The following is a 17742-nucleotide window of genomic DNA, read 5'->3' on the forward strand; positions in this document are numbered from 1 at the left end:
CCAATGACATGTATCTATAGAGAGTATTTTAACTGGCCTAAACATCCTCCATGTTCTGACCATTCTTCCCCTCTCTCCCCTTAACCCCTGGCAACCACTGATCTTTTTCTGTTGTTTCCATACCTTTGCCTTTTCCCAGAATGTTATATAGTGGAAACTCTATAGCATGTTGGCTTTTCAGATCGCTTCTTTCACCAAGCAATACATACTCGAGTTTCCTCTGTGTCTTTTCATGGCTTGACAGCTTATTTCTTTGTTTTCTTTGTTTTTATTTATGCTTATTTATTTTATTTATTTTTAATTTGACCAGAAAGGTACAGAGCCAGAGAGAGAGGGAAAGTGAGAAAACAAGCTGCCAGGTCCAGTGCTTGAACCATGTCAGCCATGTGGGAGTCCAGTGCCCTTAACCACCACGCCACCTGCCAGCCCGTTTTTTTTTTTAACTTTATTTATTTATTTATTTATTTTTGCCATAGGATATGTGTCTTACTGGAGAGAGACAGAGAGAGACAGTGAGGGAGGGAAAGTGAGAAGTCAGCCCTCAAGGGGAATGGCCACACTTCAATCCCTTCTACTCTGTTATCCTCTTGGGATTTTGGGCATGCATGCAGATGTGCCCAGCATTATTTTCAAGCCTGCAGGTCCATGACTTGAATGGCAGTTGGCCATGTGGGAATCCAGTACCTTAATCACCATGCCACCTGCTGGCCCCATATTTCATTTCTTTTTAACATTGAATAATAATTCATTGCCTGGATATACCACAATTTATTTATCCATTCATCTACTAAAGCACACATTTGCTGCTTTGAAGTTTTGGCAATTACTGAGTTGCTGTAAACATACATATGCAGGTTTTTGTGTGACCATAACTGTTATGTTTTGCATTTCCTTAGTAATGAATGAAAGTTCCTGTTGCTCCACATCCTCCCCAGCATTTGGTACTCAGTGTTCTGGATTTTGGCCACTGTTAATATGTATGTAATGTTATCTTATTGTCCTTTTTAATGTATATTCCTTGAGGACATGTGAAATAGAATATCTTTTTATATGATTTTGGGGGGTGAGGTGGTTTTTAAAGTCTTTGGTTCTTTTTCCCTTTTTAGGCCAGAGGGCTTGTGTATGCATGCACCAGAGAGAGAAAACAGCTTCCCAGTGGGGCCTAGTCACACTGAAATCCTTTACCCTCCAATTCTCCAACTCATTAAGATCTGGACACTTGCACATACCCAGCATGAAGCTGACTGGGCCAGGATTAGAACCCTGGTCAGGCACATGGGACATGGCTTCTTCTGACAGTGTCTAACTGCTGCCCTTCAGGGTTAGCCTTGGGCCATTTATTAATTGGGCTGTTCCTTTCCTTATTGTTGAATTGTAAAGGTTCTTTGTGTATTTTGGATTATAGTCCTTTATCAGAAACGTCTTTTGTAAATATTTTCTTCCGTTCTGTGGGAAATTGCTTTTTTAAAAACTGAGATATAATCAAGATATCATAGAATTCACCTATTAAAACTGTACAATCTAGGCAACCAGGTGGCATGATGGTTAAGGCACTAGACTCTCACATGGCTGACCACAATTTGAGTCCCAGACCCAGAGGCTTGAAAATCACTCCAGGCCCTTGCGCATGTGTGTTCAAAATCCTAGGAGGAGAGTATTCATTGGAGAGTAGCAGCCATGGCTCTGTGGTACCCGGTGGCTGTGGGCCTCAACAAGGGACACAAAGTGATCAAGAACGTGAGCAAGCCGAGGCACAGCCACCGCCGCAGGCGCCTCACCAAGCACACCAAGTTCATGCAAGACATGATCCAGGAGGTGTGTGGCTTCGCCCACTACGAGCGGCATGCCATGGAGCTGCTCAAGGTTTCCAAGGACAAGTGCACGCTTCACGTTCATCAAGAAGCGGGTGGGGACGCACATCCATGCCAAGACGAAGCGCGAAGAGCTGAGCAACATGCTGGCCCGAGTGCAGAAAGCGGCTGCCAAGGAGGACTGAGCCTGCCCTGCGCCAATAAAGCCCACTTAACCCCCCCCAGAACAAAAATCCTAGAAGGAGAATGGAGGAGTAGGGATTGTGGCATGGCAAACTCTCCCCCCACCTCCCACAGGGTGATTTCTCACTTTGTCTCACTCTGTCTCTCTCTGTGTTTTCAGTGAGCACATGCGCCTCATGGAAAAAAAAAAACTTTAAAAAAAGACAAAAAATATGCACAATTTCAGGTCAGCAGATGGCATAATGGTTACGTCACTGGACTCCCACAGCAGTTCAAGTCCCAGACTCAGTGGCTTGAAACACACCAGCGTGTGTGCGTGCATGCCCAAGATCCTGGGAGGAGAATGAAGGAGAAGTGATTACGGTATGGCCACACCTCACGGGGGGGGAGTTCTTTCTTCCCCTGTTTCTGGATTACGGTATGGCCACCCCTCCTGGGAGGTGATTTCTTACTTACCCTGTTACTGTCTCTGTCTCTGGAGAGTGCACACACCCTAAGGCATAAACCTCTACCAAAAAAAAAAAAAGTACAATTCAATGATTTATATATATTCACCACCATCACCAGTTACTCTTTGGAACATTTTCATCACCCTCTAATAACCCCTACCTGTTAGCAGTCATAGTTCCTTTCCCTGCACCCCCTCCCAGCCCCTGAAAACCACTCATTTCTTTTGACTCTATAGATTTGCCTATTATGCACATTTCATATAAATGGAATCATTTATATATCATCTCTTGTAACTGGATTCCTTCCCTAAGCAAGGTCCACCCATGTTGCAGCATAAATCAGTACTTTATTTTTTTATGGATGAATATATCCCACTGCATGTATATACCACATCCTATTCACACATTCCTCAGTTGATGGACATTTGGAACGTTTTCGGGTTTCAGCTATTGTGACAAATACTGCTGTGGAATTGCTTTCAATTAACTCAATTTTAGCATTACACTAATAGCCCAGACTGAGGAATAGCCTAAGACATATATTAGAAAGGGGAGGATTTACTTACTGTCAGATTCTTCCTTCCGTTGCCAGGATGCTATTTACGAATATCCATAAGAAGTAGGCTTATTCTGAAAAACTGGTTATGTTTTGCATGCTTAGGGACACTGTGAATTCTGTAAATAATCTTTTTTTTTTCACTCTTTGTATTTGTCTGAAGAATGCTCAGAATCAAACTCATAGCCCGTTTCCAGCAGGCATACAGAACGTCATTTCTGACTTTTGATTTTTATTTTGATTCCCTTTTGTCTCCATCACTTGCTTATTTTCATATTGTTGTACTATCCTTTTTCAAGAACAAATGGGGTATAAACATTACAGCCACTTAGTCCATGCTACAGGTCATGGCTGAACAGAAGAAGCAGGGCCTTGAAGATGAGAGAAAGCAAACCAGTCTTCAGCTGGGCAAAAAGACCACATACCTTCCCACTTGCATTCCAATAAATGCCTTCAAGGCAGAATTGTGAAATTGCTGCCGACAAACATATACAAAATTCATTTGCCTTCAAACACATTTCCCAAAGTGGCCTCCTTAAAATATTACAGTTCTTCAATTAAATATTTTCAACTGAACAATAGAGATTTAAACTACCTATGGAATTTGTTTTGTTATTTTTATGTTTCGCATATGGGGTTCCGTATACTATTACATTTCAAGCGAGAGTTTTGCTAACATGTTCCAGTGCTCCTGGGAATGAGGAAAACAAGAGGCGGTGAGACAGGAAAACTTGAATTTTCAGTTTGGCTTAGTCTTTAGCCCACTTTGTGATTCCCTTGGCAGGCTTCTTAAGCAGAAGCACCTCCATTTTTAATTCTTCTCTATATTGGAAACTTGCTTTCTCCTTTTGCCTAGAATAAACAGAATGATCAACATACCTGCTATCAATTGAATCAAAATCCCCACCCTGGGACCAGCAGTTGATGTAATGGCTATGTCACTGTACTCCACGTAGTCGACCACGGTTCGAGTCCTGGACCTGGGGGCTTAAAATCACACCAGGCATGTGTGTGTGCGTGCCCAAGATCCCGAAAGGAGAATGGAGAAAGGATTGTGGCATGGCCATCCCCCCTGGGAGGAAATTTCTCCTCAGTTTCTGTCTCTCTGTCTTTCTCTGTCTCTCTGGTGAGCGCACATGACCTAGAGCAAAAACCTCTCCAAAAAAGAATCCCCACCCTTTAGAAATTGTCCTGAGATGTAATCACCAATCACCAGACCCCTGCCCAGAGCCATGGAGGCCATTAAAATTCCACTGTGTTTAAGATATTATTAACCTGCTTTATCTGGCTTCTGTCACCACGTAGGCAAAGGAATTCTCTACTTTTTTCCCTTGTCATCTCCCCCTCTTCAACAGTTACTGCTCCTGCCATGTCAACTCTAATGTGGTTTCTGCCTTTATAAGACTCCTTTTCCCTGCACTCAGGGCTGCAGGGTTTTTGAGAGACATGAGTCTTCCCACAGTTGGCCGGCCTATTAATAAAGAAGTCCCATAATTTGGCTGTCTGGATGTCCTCTTATTTGTCACGATCAGACTACAGCACTTCCTTCTACGTAAAAGGGGGTGAGTTGTATTAGAAATTTTGGAGGTCCGTTCCAGCTCTGCCACTCAATTGTAAGTCACAAAAATTAAATGGCTTTCCTAATGCAGCCACACTACCAATTATTTAACACAATAAAATATTATTTAAACAGATTGAGTTAAGTTTGAAGACTTCTGCCTTGACAGAAACGAATAAGCCAGCAGTGGTGTTCTTGGTTTTTGTTTTCCAATTCAGCTTTATTGAGGTATTACTGACCAATAAAAATTGCATATATTTATGGTGTAGTGTTTTGATATATGTATACATTGTGAAATAACTACCACAGTCAAGCTAATTAACATGATATGGAAAGACCCTGAATTCATGAATAACTCAGGGCTGATAGCAGTCTAGAGTTTCTACCCTCCAGCAAACTTACTGCCTCTCCCTGGAACTACAGGGAAACCTGAAAACCTTGAATAGATTAGTACCTTAAATAGATTATTACTTTGAATAGATTAGTGCGTTGGCTAGATTATATTTCCTGCTTCTCTGACTCCTCCCTTTGACGCTGCATAGGGTGGGTTTCAAGCCCATTCCCCACCCCGAGACTTCCCCTTCCCCAATTCCCCCATAAAAAACAGTGTCCAACCTCTAGTTGGGGCAGGAGATTCAGACTGCTAACTCCTCAGCGCCCACCCGCATAATAAACAGTTCTCCTAATCTTTCCAAGTGCTGCTTTCCATTCCTCGGCATCTGGTTTTCTGCAACAAATATATCAATCACTCAAATAGTTACCTTTTAGTGATAGGAACACTTAACATTTATTCTCTTATCAAATTTCTAGCTTTCTTCTTTTTCTTTATTTTCTCTCTTTTCCTTTGTTTTACTATAGGGCACATGCATTTGTCAAAGAAAGACAAAGCAAGAGAGAAGGAAAGTGAAAAGCACTCCCTAGGGGGGATGGCCATGATCAACCCCTCCTTTCCATTCTCTTCTTGGGATTTTGGGCATGAACACATACACACCTGGCTTGATTTTCAAGCTTTTGAGTCCAGGACTCTAACCTCACAGTCATCCATATGGGAGTCAGCCACCTCAATCACCAGGCCATCTGGCTGGCCCTACATTTTTATTTTTCAGAGGGTGTGTGTACATGCCAGAAATAGACAGAGATAGAGGGAAAGGGAGAAAGCACCACTTACTGAGGCATGGTCATGCCACAATCTTTTCTTGATTTTTCCATCCTTTCAGGATTTGAGGTATGCATGCACATATATCTGATGTGTTTCTCAAGGCTTTGCACCAGAATTTAAACCATGTGGGCAGCCATGTGAGATCTGGCTCCCATAACCACTAGGCCACAGGTGATCCACTAATATACATTATTAACCATTGTCATCATGCTATATATTTGATCTCCAGAATTAAATCATCTTATAACTGAAAGTTTGTATCCTTTGACCAGCTTCTCCCCATTGCCCTGCCCCTTCCCATTATCTGGCAACACCTATTTTCTATTTCTATGGGTTCAATTTTTTTAGAATTCACACGCAAGTGTGATCGTGGGGTATTTTTCTCTCTGTACATGGGCTGTTTCACTTAACACAATGTCTTCTAGGTGCACCCATGTTATCACCTCTTCTCCTCTCAGGATTTTGGGCATGCTTGCATACATGACTGACATGATTTTCAAGCCACCAGGTTCGGGACTCAAACTGTGGTTAACCATGTGGAAGTCCAATGCCTTAATCACCATGCCACCTACTGATCCCAACAATCATCATTTTAAAAAAGAATTATTTTATTTTTTAAATAATTATTTAGTTATTCATTTATTATTTTAATTTGACAAAAGAAAGAGAGAAAGTGAGAAAGCAAGCCACCAGGTCCAGGACTCAAACTGTGGTCAGCCATGTGGGAGTCCAGTGCCTTAACCACCACACCACCTGCTGGTCCCTGATTTTATTATTATTACGTATATATTTTTAAATTTCCTACAGGACACATGCGCTCACCAGGGAGACAGTGAGAGAGAGAGAGAGACAGGGAGGCAGAGAGAAAATGAGAAAGGAAGTCACCAGGTTCAGGACTCAAACCACAGTTGGCCATGTGGGAGTCCAGTCCCTCATCTCCCACCACCTGCTGGCTCCTGAATCTCCTTTTTCCTTTTTTTAAAAAATAATTATTTCATTTAAATTTATTTGCTTATTTATTTAAATTTGACCAGAGAAGAAGAGGGAGAGAGAGAAAGTGAGAAAGCAAGTCACCAGGTCTGGGACTAGAACTGCAGTTGGCCATGTAGGAGTCCAGCACCCTTAACCACTGTACCACCTGCCACCTCCTGAGTCTCCTTTTTTAAGGTTCTTGTTCTTGGTGCTGGCCTCAAGGCCTAGTGGTTAAGGGAGCCAGGTCCAATATGACCAGCTTTGCAGTTCAAATCCCAGTTCCAGTGGATGGAAAACCACTCTAGGCATGTGTATGTCCATGCCCAAAATCTCAATAGGATGGAGAATGGAGGAGAAGGGATTGTGGTGTGACTATACCCCATTGGGGGATGCTTTCTACCTCTTCCTTTGTTTCTCTGGAAAACACCTGTGCCCTCTAGTCAATTAACAAAAGAAGGTTCTTGTTTTTTACGTTATGCTCTTTAATTACAGCTATACATTTTTTCTGAAGGTTTTTGACATAGGGTGCATATGTACTCACTGGAGAAAGGCAGAGACTGACAGAGAGAGGAAAAGCAAGAAATCACCCCTCAAGGGGGATGGCCATGCTGCAACCCCCCGCCCCCGCTCCATTTTCCTCTTGGGATTTTGAGCATGCACATGCACGTGCCTGGGGTGATTTTTCAAGCCACCAGGTCCAGGACTCGAACCATGGTTGACCATGAGGGAATCCAGTGCCTTAACCACATCACCTGCTGGCCTCATGATTTTATACATACATACATACATATGTGTGTGTGTGTATGTGTGTGTGTGTGTGTGTGTGTGTGTGTGTATATATATATATATGTTTTTGCCATAAGACACATGCACCCTCTAAAGAAAGAGAGAGAAAGAAGGAAAATGAGAAATCACCCCCAGGGCAGATGGCCATGCCACAATGCTTACTTTTCCATTCTCTTCGTGGGATTTTGGGTACACATGCACATGTGCCCAGTGTGATTTTCAAGCCATCAAGTCCAGGGCTCAAACCATGGTCAGTCATGTGGGAGTCCACTTCTTTAACCACCACACTACCTGCTGGTTCCAGCTATACATATACTTTAAAATAATTATTTCATTTATTTATTAAATTTTTGCTATAAGGTACATGCGCTCATCAGAGACAGAGCGGGGGAAATGAGAAAGCAAGCCTCCAGGTGCAAGACTCGAACTGCAGTCAGCCCTATGGGAGTCCAGCTCAACCACCACGTCACCTGCTGGCCCCTCTATACAAATTTTTAAAACAATGGTAAATTTAATGTTTTTTTTTTCTATACTGTTAATGATCCCCCCAGAATCTAGTTATTTGGTAGAAGGAACAAGGTTGCTAGCCTGTTAGGCCTGTCTCCACAGATCAAATCCTTCAGAGATCAGACAATGGCACAGTGGTAAAACGCAATACACTGTAAGGCGATCCTTCATGGGAATGTTCTCAATGTACCCAGTTCAAATCTGGAGACCTCTCTGAGTATTCTGAGCATGTGCTTGCTCATGGTATGGCACTGGCTGAAGGTTGAGGGTATATTTCAGAGCTGAGATCTGTTTTCTCTCTCACTCACTCTTGAAAGAAAGAATCTTTAAAACATTAAAAAAATACTTCTAGCTTAGAATAAGTAGTTCTTTCTTCTTTCCTTTTCTCTTTACATCCCTCATTCCTACCTCACTCCTTCCTTCCACCATTTTTTTCTTTCAACATTTTCTATGGAAAATTTTCAATCAGAGAAGTCTGGAAACATTTTACAGTTAACACTCATATACTCACCACCTGGACTCTAGACATAACATTTTTAAATTACTTATTTTGAATTTTATTTATTCATTTATTTATTTTAATTTGACCAAAGAGAGACAAAGAGGGAGAGGAAGGCAAGCCACCAGACTCGGGACTCGAACCATAGTTGGCCATGTGGGAGTGTCCAGCACCTTAACCACCACATCACCTGCTGGTCCCTAAACATAACATTTCAACTACAGATATCTATCAATCTCATCCTTGAACTATCATATTTTCAATGCATTTTGAGATAAGTTGATGGCATCCATACATTTCACATAAACACATTATCTAGAGTTAAATTTTTGTTGATCAGTTTTATCAGGTAAAATGTAATGTAAAACCTTAAGTGTAGGGGTTTGAGTTACACAAGTCAAGACATATCATATTATAGAACATCATTATCACCACAGAAAGTTACTTCATGCTTTCTCTCTAGTCAATACTGGCCCCTATGCTCCAGAAGCAAATACTGTTATAATTTTTTTCTACCATATAGTTTCACTATTTAGTGAAAATAGTGTTTGAAAATCACATACAAAAGTTACATTGTATGTTCTCTTGTTTCTGGCTTCTTTCACTCAGTGTTTGAGATGTGTCCTTCTTGTGTAGATTGGTAGTTCCTTTTAATTTATGAGTTGTATTCCATTGTTTAAATATACCTCACTTTATTGAATTTTTCATTGGTGGAACTTGACCTATCTCTAGTTTGGGGCTATTATCAATGAAGCTGCTGTGAGCATTTCTGTACAATTCTTTTTGTGGATATATATTTTCATTTATTTGGTTAAACATCTAAGAATGGAATTGCTGTATCAAAGAGTTATGTGTATGTTTTTGCTTAGTAAGAAATTGTCAGATCTTTTTCCAAAACAAAATATGATAAGTTTCACTCATTCCACATCTTTGTCAATATTTTGTCAATCATTTTGATTTTTGCCATTCTGGTAGATGTGTAGTAATATGTAATTGTTATTTTCAATTCCCATTCCGTCATGAGTAATACTACTGAAGATATTTCACGTGTTAATTATCCATCTACCTTGTGAAGTGTATGTTAAAATATTATGCCCAATTTTATTGGACATTTTATTGAGCTGTTAGTTCTTTTTTTTTTAAAGGTTTTTGCCATAGGGTGCATGAGCTCACTGTAGAGAAACAGAGAGACAGTGAGGGGAACATGAGAAATCACCCCTTCTTCTCGTTTTCCTCCTGGGATTTTAGGCATGCACACGCACACACACACACACACACACACACACACACACACACGGTGTAATTTTCAACCTGCCAGATTCAGGACTCAAAACATAGTCAACCATGTGGGAGCCTGGTGCTTTAACCATATCTGATCTGCTGCCCCTAGGAATTCTTCATATATCCTGGATACTAGTCCTTTATTCAGATGTATGTTTTGAGAATATTTTCTCCCAATCTATAGCTTGCCTATATATTTTCCTAATAGTGTCATTTCATTAGATGTTTTAAATTTTGATAAAGTTGTATTATTCATTTTTTTGTTGATAGTATGTCCTAAGAAACTTTTGCCTTGGGACCAGCAGTTGGCATAATGGCTATGTTGCTGGACTGCCATGTGATCATCCATGGTTCAAGTCCTGGACCTGGTGGCTTGAACTCATGACGGGTGCATGTGAGTGCGTGCCCAGGATCCTGAAAGGAGAATGGAGGAGAAGGGATTGTGGTGTGGCCATCTCCTCTGGAGGCGGATGATTTCTCACTTTCTCTGTCCCTGTCTTTCTGGTGAGTGTATGTGCCCTAAAAAAAAAAACTCGAAAAAAAAAAAAAAAAAAAAAAAAAACCTTTGTCTAATGCCAAATCATGAAGATAGTCTCCTATGTTTTCTTCTAAAAGTTATAATTCTAGTTTTGACATTTAGTTTTACAACATACTTCAAAGTGATTTTGTGCATAACGGTTGAGCTTAACTTGTTCATATGTTTATCCAGTTGCTTCAACACCATTTTATTCAGTAAGATAGCAGAATATAAAATTAAGATACAGAACTCAATAGCCTTCACCATATACAAATTATAACCAGTTAGAGAAAATAATGATGATGAAGATAAAAGAAACTTAACAAGAAATTTGCAAGGCCTATGTGAGAAAAAGTATAAATTACTCCTGGAAGACACAAAATAGACTTAAATAAAAAATAGCTCCTGTTCTTGAAAGAACAAATAGACTGGGCCAACAGGTGGTATGGTGGTTAAGGCAGCTAGATCCCACATGGCCAACTTCATGGTTCACATCCAGAACAGGTGGTTTGTAAAACATGCCAGGTACATACAGGTACATGTGCACATGTGCTCAAAAATTCCAAAAGAAAAAAAGATATAAAAACAGAAAAAAAAATTAAAAGTTCTTTACCTTACCTATAAAAACAAAAAAAAAAATCCCAAAAGAATGGAGGAGATGGGATTGCAGTGTGGTCATCCACCCTGGGGGTGATGCTTGCTTGCTCGCTCTCTCTCTCTCTCTCTTCCTCTCTCCCACACGAACATATGTACATTATAGCATATTTAAAAATAAATAAGTAGTAATGATGCAGGCAAGAATTATCAAAAGTGAAATGTTAAAGAGTTAAAGAATACTTATTTAAATCTCCCTTTAAGATACTTAATAATTACAAAGCAAAAAATAGTAACTTAACAGTGAAAAAAATCCAGCCTCATTTTTAACCAAAGTTAAAATAACAAATAATGGGACAAATCAGCATTAGAGATCTCCTGATAGCATGTACTAAGAAGGACACAAAATCACTTTTGTAGTATTCCTGCCCAAAAGCCATAGCCTGAATTTGTCTAATTAGAAGGAAATAATAGGCAAGTCCAAATTGAAGGATATTCCACAAAATACCTGTACACTTTAAAAATGCCAATGTAGGCTCAGATACAGTAGTGGGTGCTTGTTGTTGCTATTTGGCAGGCTGGGACTACATGGAAGGGCCAGGTTCAATTCCTGGCCCAGCATAAAAACAGTGGCACACGCTGGTAATTCCATCTACTCAGAAACTGAGAGAAAAGGATTGTGATATGGCAAGGTCCTGTCTAAAACACAAACACACACACACACACACACACACACACACACACACACGTGTCAATGTCATGAAGAACAAAGACTGAAGAACGGTTCCAGATTTAAAGAGATATGACAATTAAATACATCATCATGAATTTGTTTCTAGACTAGAAAATTGTTTTTTTCTTGATATAAAGAACTATGTGGGCAATACAAAAGAATAGAGTAAAGTCAGTAGATTAAACAATAGTACTGTCCAAATGTTAATTTCCTGGTTTTATTAATAATGTTGTGGTTATATAAGTGAATATCCTAATATATTGAGAAGTATACATCAAAGTATTTCAAGATAATTGGGCATTATGTCTGCAACATACTCAAAATGTTCAGAAAAAATTTGCACACATTGAAAAAGAATGATAAATACAATAAAACGTTTACAAGGAATCTGTGTGAAAGATAAACAGGGATACTTTATACTACTTCCAACTTTTCCATACATCTTATATAATTCCAAAATGAAACTTTTAACCAATTTTATAACAAAAGAAAAAGTAAAAAAAAAAAAAAAAAAACTGAACTCTAGTAAATGATATGCCTACTGAAAGAAGTTATAAAAAAAAAAAAATGATAGAACTTCCCCTGTCAGCCTGGATCCACTGATGACCATAGAAGAGTTGAGACACTCTAACCTACAACCGCTAGACTGGACTGTTAGAAGAGCAGGTAAAACAGAAACCTCTCTTAGAGAGTATGTAAGCCATAGTTAGAACTTTTTTAAAAGTTATTTTTAACTTTATGTATTATTATTTTTCCAATTTGACGAGAGAGAGTGAGAAGGAAGCCACCAGGTTCGAGCCTTGAGCCAGTCAGCCATGTGGGAATCTAGCACCCTTAACCACTATGCGACCTTCTGGCTGCCATAGTTGGGACTTCTAACAGCAGTGTATTTTATATCAACAAATACAGATTGGGGACCTTAAAGTGAACGCTGCCTAACAAAATAAACCATATGGCATTGCCCAGTTCAGAGGTGGCCGTGGAGGATAATGGACAAAGAAAAACTTCCAGAGGGATGATAATATAGACAAAGGAAAAGGAAATCTCATATAGAGAGCAGAACCAAAATGTGACCAGACTCTCCACTATCTGGGCAGAAAGTTTTTACAATTTCTGTCTAGAAGGATTTATGGACCAGTGACTGCAGTGTCCCATGTCTCCCTTTTCTGAGGTATGATGGTTATTCTTTCCATGCTATAACATTCTAAATGAGATGTGATATGGTTTGACCATCCCCTCCAAAACTCATGCTGAAATTTTTTTTTAAAGAATTTTTCTATAGGATGTGTGCACTCCACCAGAGAGATAGAAAGTGAGAAATCATTCCCCAGGAGGAATGGCTATGCCACAATCCCTTCTCCTCCATTCTCCTCTCAGGATTTTGGGCACACACACACATGCACCCAGCATGATCTTTAAGCCATCACTCAAACTGTGGTCAACTACATGGGTCGAGTCCAATGACATAACCATTACGCCATCTTCCGGTCCCTGAAATGTTTTTAAAGAATTATCATTACTCCTTTTGTTTTTATTTGACCAGAGACAGACAGAGAGATGGGCAAAATGAGAAAACCAGGTCTGGGACTTGAATTGTGATCAGCCATGTGGGAGTCCAGTGCCTTAATCACCACGCCACCTGCTGGTCCCCTCATGTTGAAATTTAATTGCCTTTGTAACAGTATTGAGTGGTAGGGAGCCAGCTCCGTAGTCTAGTAGTTAGAAGAAGCTGAATTCCATATAGCCAATGACAGTTCCCAGCAGCTTGAAAAACACACCAGGCGCGTGTGTGTGCATGCCCAAAATAACAATATGGAGAGGTGAAGAAGGAATTGTAATGTGACCATGCTCCACTGACAGGTGCTCTCTCCCTCTCCTTGTCTCTTTCTGGAAAGCACACATGCCTACTGGCAACTTAAAAAAAAAAAATAAACAGAAAAAAAGAGAAAAAGATGGGAACCTTAAGAGGATCTTCTAACAGATCCACCCACCTAAGTGGGATTAGTGTTCATATAAAAGGGTGAGTCTGTCCCTTCTTGTGCTCTTGCCCTCCTGCCTTCTACCACTTGATGATGCAGCAAAATCTGTCACCAGATACCAATGCCTTGATCTTGGACTTCCTAGCCTCCAGAACTGTAAGGAAGTTTCTTTTTATAAACTATCTAGGTTCAGGTATTTGTTACAGCAGCCCAAACTAAGGACGTTAGATGGTAACAAAATTTTCTATTTGTTATAAATGATCCAGTTTCAGGTATTTTGTTATAGCAGTACAAACTCCAGATAAATATACCTTCTAACATCCTGTCTTAGTTATCTGGGGCCAGCCAGGTGGTGTGGTGGTTGTGGCAGCTGGATCCCACATGGCTATATGGTTTGAGTTCTGGACCCAACAGTTTAGGAGATGTGCTGGGCACATGTGTGTGTGTGCCCAAAATCCCAAGAGGAAAATGGAGAAGGGGTTGTGTGTGGTGTGGCAGTCCCCTCCTGTGGTGTGCTTTCTCACTTTTCTCACTTTCTCTCTCCTCCAGCAAGTACACATGCCCTATAGCAAACCAAAAAATAAATAATAATAAAAAACAAGGGAGAAGATATTCATATCTATACTTGATGAAGACTAAGTATAACCCAGAGAAACTGGACTTTAAGCCACATGTCGTAACTGGATAAGACTTGAGGTTGTTTCTTTTGGGAGAGGAAGTGAGTGTCTCCCATGTCTCCCTTTTCTGAGGTATGATGGTTATTCTTTCCATGCTATAACATTCTAAATGAGATGTGATATGGTTTGACCATCCCCTCCAAAACTCATGCTGAAATTTTTTTTTAAAGAATTTTTCTATAGGATGTGTGCACTCCACCAGAGAGATAGAAAGTGAGAAATCATTCCCCAGGAGGAATGGCTATGCCACAATCCCTTCTCCTCCATTCTCCTCTCAGGATTTTGGGCACACACACACATGCACCCAGCATGATCTTTAAGCCATCACTCAAACTGTGGTCAACTACATGGGTCGAGTCCAATGACATAACCATTACGCCATCTTCCGGTCCCTGAAATGTTTTTAAAGAATTATCATTACTCCTTTTGTTTTTATTTGACCAGAGACAGACAGAGAGATGGGCAAAATGAGAAAACCAGGTCTGGGACTTGAATTGTGATCAGCCATGTGGGAGTCCAGTGCCTTAATCACCACGCCACCTGCTGGTCCCCTCATGTTGAAATTTAATTGCCTTTGTAACAGTATTGAGTGGTAGGGAGCCAGCTCCGTAGTCTAGTAGTTAGAAGAAGCTGAATTCCATATAGCCAATGACAGTTCCCAGCAGCTTGAAAAACACACCAGGCGCGTGTGTGTGCATGCCCAAAATAACAATATGGAGAGGTGAAGAAGGAATTGTAATGTGACCATGCTCCACTGACAGGTGCTCTCTCCCTCTCCTTGTCTCTTTCTGGAAAGCACACATGCCTACTGGCAACTTAAAAAAAAAAAATAAACAGAAAAAAAGAGAAAAAGATGGGAACCTTAAGAGGATCTTCTAACAGATCCACCCACCTAAGTGGGATTAGTGTTCATATAAAAGGGTGAGTCTGTCCCTTCTTGTGCTCTTGCCCTCCTGCCTTCTACCACTTGATGATGCAGCAAAATCTGTCACCAGATACCAATGCCTTGATCTTGGACTTCCTAGCCTCCAGAACTGTAAGGAAGTTTCTTTTTATAAACTATCTAGGTTCAGGTATTTGTTACAGCAGCCCAAACTAAGGACGTTAGATGGTAACAAAATTTTCTATTTGTTATAAATGATCCAGTTTCAGGTATTTTGTTATAGCAGTACAAACTCCAGATAAATATACCTTCTAACATCCTGTCTTAGTTATCTGGGGCCAGCCAGGTGGTGTGGTGGTTGTGGCAGCTGGATCCCACATGGCTATATGGTTTGAGTTCTGGACCCAACAGTTTAGGAGATGTGCTGGGCACATGTGTGTGTGTGCCCAAAATCCCAAGAGGAAAATGGAGAAGGGGTTGTGTGTGGTGTGGCAGTCCCCTCCTGTGGTGTGCTTTCTCACTTTTCTCACTTTCTCTCTCCTCCAGCAAGTACACATGCCCTATAGCAAACCAAAAAATAAATAATAATAAAAAACAAGGGAGAAGATATTCATATCTATACTTGATGAAGACTAAGTATAACCCAGAGAAACTGGACTTTAAGCCACATGTCGTAACTGGATAAGACTTGAGGTTGTTTCTTTTGGGAGAGGAAGTGAGTGTCTCCTGAGAATGGCAAGGAGGATGTACATGAATAGCAGGAACGGAAACACTTGAGGCAGAGACTATCAGTGGTTTGCCAAAAAACTTTCTTCCTGTCTTTTTGGGCACACAGCTAGGTAACATTTCCCAGTAAGTACCCTTACAACTTGGTAGTGACCATATAACTAAGTTTTGTCTCATAGAATGTGAGCAGAAGTGAGGGAGCCACTTCCAGGCCTGGTCCATGAAAAACTCCTACATGCACTCCTCCATTATGTTCCCCCACCTCCTGTGGGCTAGAATGATCACCAAACAACCTTGGAAGCCATGTGTCACAGAGAGCAGAGCTGTCTGTTGTTAACCTGTGCCCCTCGATGACCATATAGTGAGAAGCACCCAACAATTTGGAAGATCTGTCCTAAATTACTACCAGAAGGAGAAATTACTACATTAAGTCACTGAATTAACGGCTGATCCTTTTGGGGCCAAAGAACCAATGGCTTTGAAAGATGTCAAAATCTTAAGAAAATGTTATGTAAGTTTTAAGTTCTTTTAAGAATTTGTTGTTATTATTATTTTAATTTGCTATAGAGCAGCATATGTTTTTAACAGAGACAGAGAGAAAGAAAGAGAATGAGAATGAGGGAACGTGATAAAGAAAGTCGCCAAGTCTAGGACTTGAACCGTGGTGAGCCATGTGGGAGCCCAGTGTCTCAACCACCATGATACTTTCTGGCCCCAACCTTTAAATTCTGTGGAAGGACTGATAAATGTGTCTGTATTTATACTTGAGCCTTAGTACGAAGGACACTGGTCCCAAGATATTTAGACTCAAAAACTGGGAATCTGACCCAAATGAGTTTTGTCAGGCACAAAATGGGATTGCCATGCTCTGCTCCAAGTCTAATGCCACCACCCCATCCAATCTCTCAATTTATTATCAAACCCATTAACAAAGGAGAGGAGTAGAAGATGACAGTATTCATTGTTCAATGGAAAAGGAACGTAGGGAATTCCCATGTGGCATAAGCCTAGGCCTTGACAGCTAAGGAGACTGAGGACTTACTACAACAGTTACCAGTTCCATGACTATTACACTGGTTTTGGGAAAGACAAGAGAGCACCTTTCTGTCATTTCCCTAAGACATAGCTGCCAAAGGCAGCCGCCAGAATTTCACCAAAATGACAACACTCTCAAACTGCCATCAGGGGGTGGTCTGGGATACACAGTGAATAATTTTGTCTTGGAGGACATCACTAGATTATGTAAATAGCTTAGAGAACACTTTCGGAAAATTTGGCAAAATTAAGGTCATCATACCTTGGTCAAAAGTACTGTGTAGTAGTAGGAATGAAGGTGACTGAAATGCATGGAGAGAATGGGAAAAGAGAAAGCAGAGCTAGAGTGCCAACCAGTCGCATGATGGTTAAAGTGGCTGGATCTCACATGGCAGACTACAGATTTTGAGTCCCGGACCTGGTGGCTTGGTGGGGGGAGGGGAAAGAACATGCTGAGTGTGTGTGCGTGTGTGCCTACAAAAATCCCAAGAGCTAGTAATAGATGTGAGGCAGAGGCTAGAGGGAGATGTTTAGTTAAAGAAACATCTAGTACTTCTTTTTCTCATTTTAAAGACAGAAGATATTTGCATGTTATTAGGAATGACCCAGTTGAGACACTAATGGAACGGAAGGGACATGGGAAAACTGCAGGATCCATTATCTTAGAAGCAGAAAGCTTACCTATTGTAAGAGAACAAAATGCAGAGTACAGTCATCTCTCCATGTCCATGGGTTCCATATTCATGAATTCAATCAACTGCAGGTCAAAAATACTTTCAAAAAGTTAGCTACATCTATACTGAACATGTACAGACACCTTTTCATTGTCATTTTTCC

General features: G+C 40.6%; 1 pseudogene; it reads left to right on the plus strand.

The window, feature by feature from the left end:
* Nucleotides 1–1677: 1677 nt before the first annotated feature.
* Nucleotides 1678–1996, plus strand: LOC102499167 (60S ribosomal protein L36 pseudogene; annotated as a pseudogene).
* Nucleotides 1997–17742: the final 15746 nt, after the last annotated feature.

The sequence above is a fragment of the Tupaia chinensis genome, unplaced genomic scaffold (genome assembly GCF_000334495.1).
Source record: "Tupaia chinensis unplaced genomic scaffold, TupChi_1.0 Scaffold143996_1, whole genome shotgun sequence".
Lineage (NCBI taxonomy): Eukaryota > Metazoa > Chordata > Mammalia > Scandentia > Tupaiidae > Tupaia > Tupaia belangeri.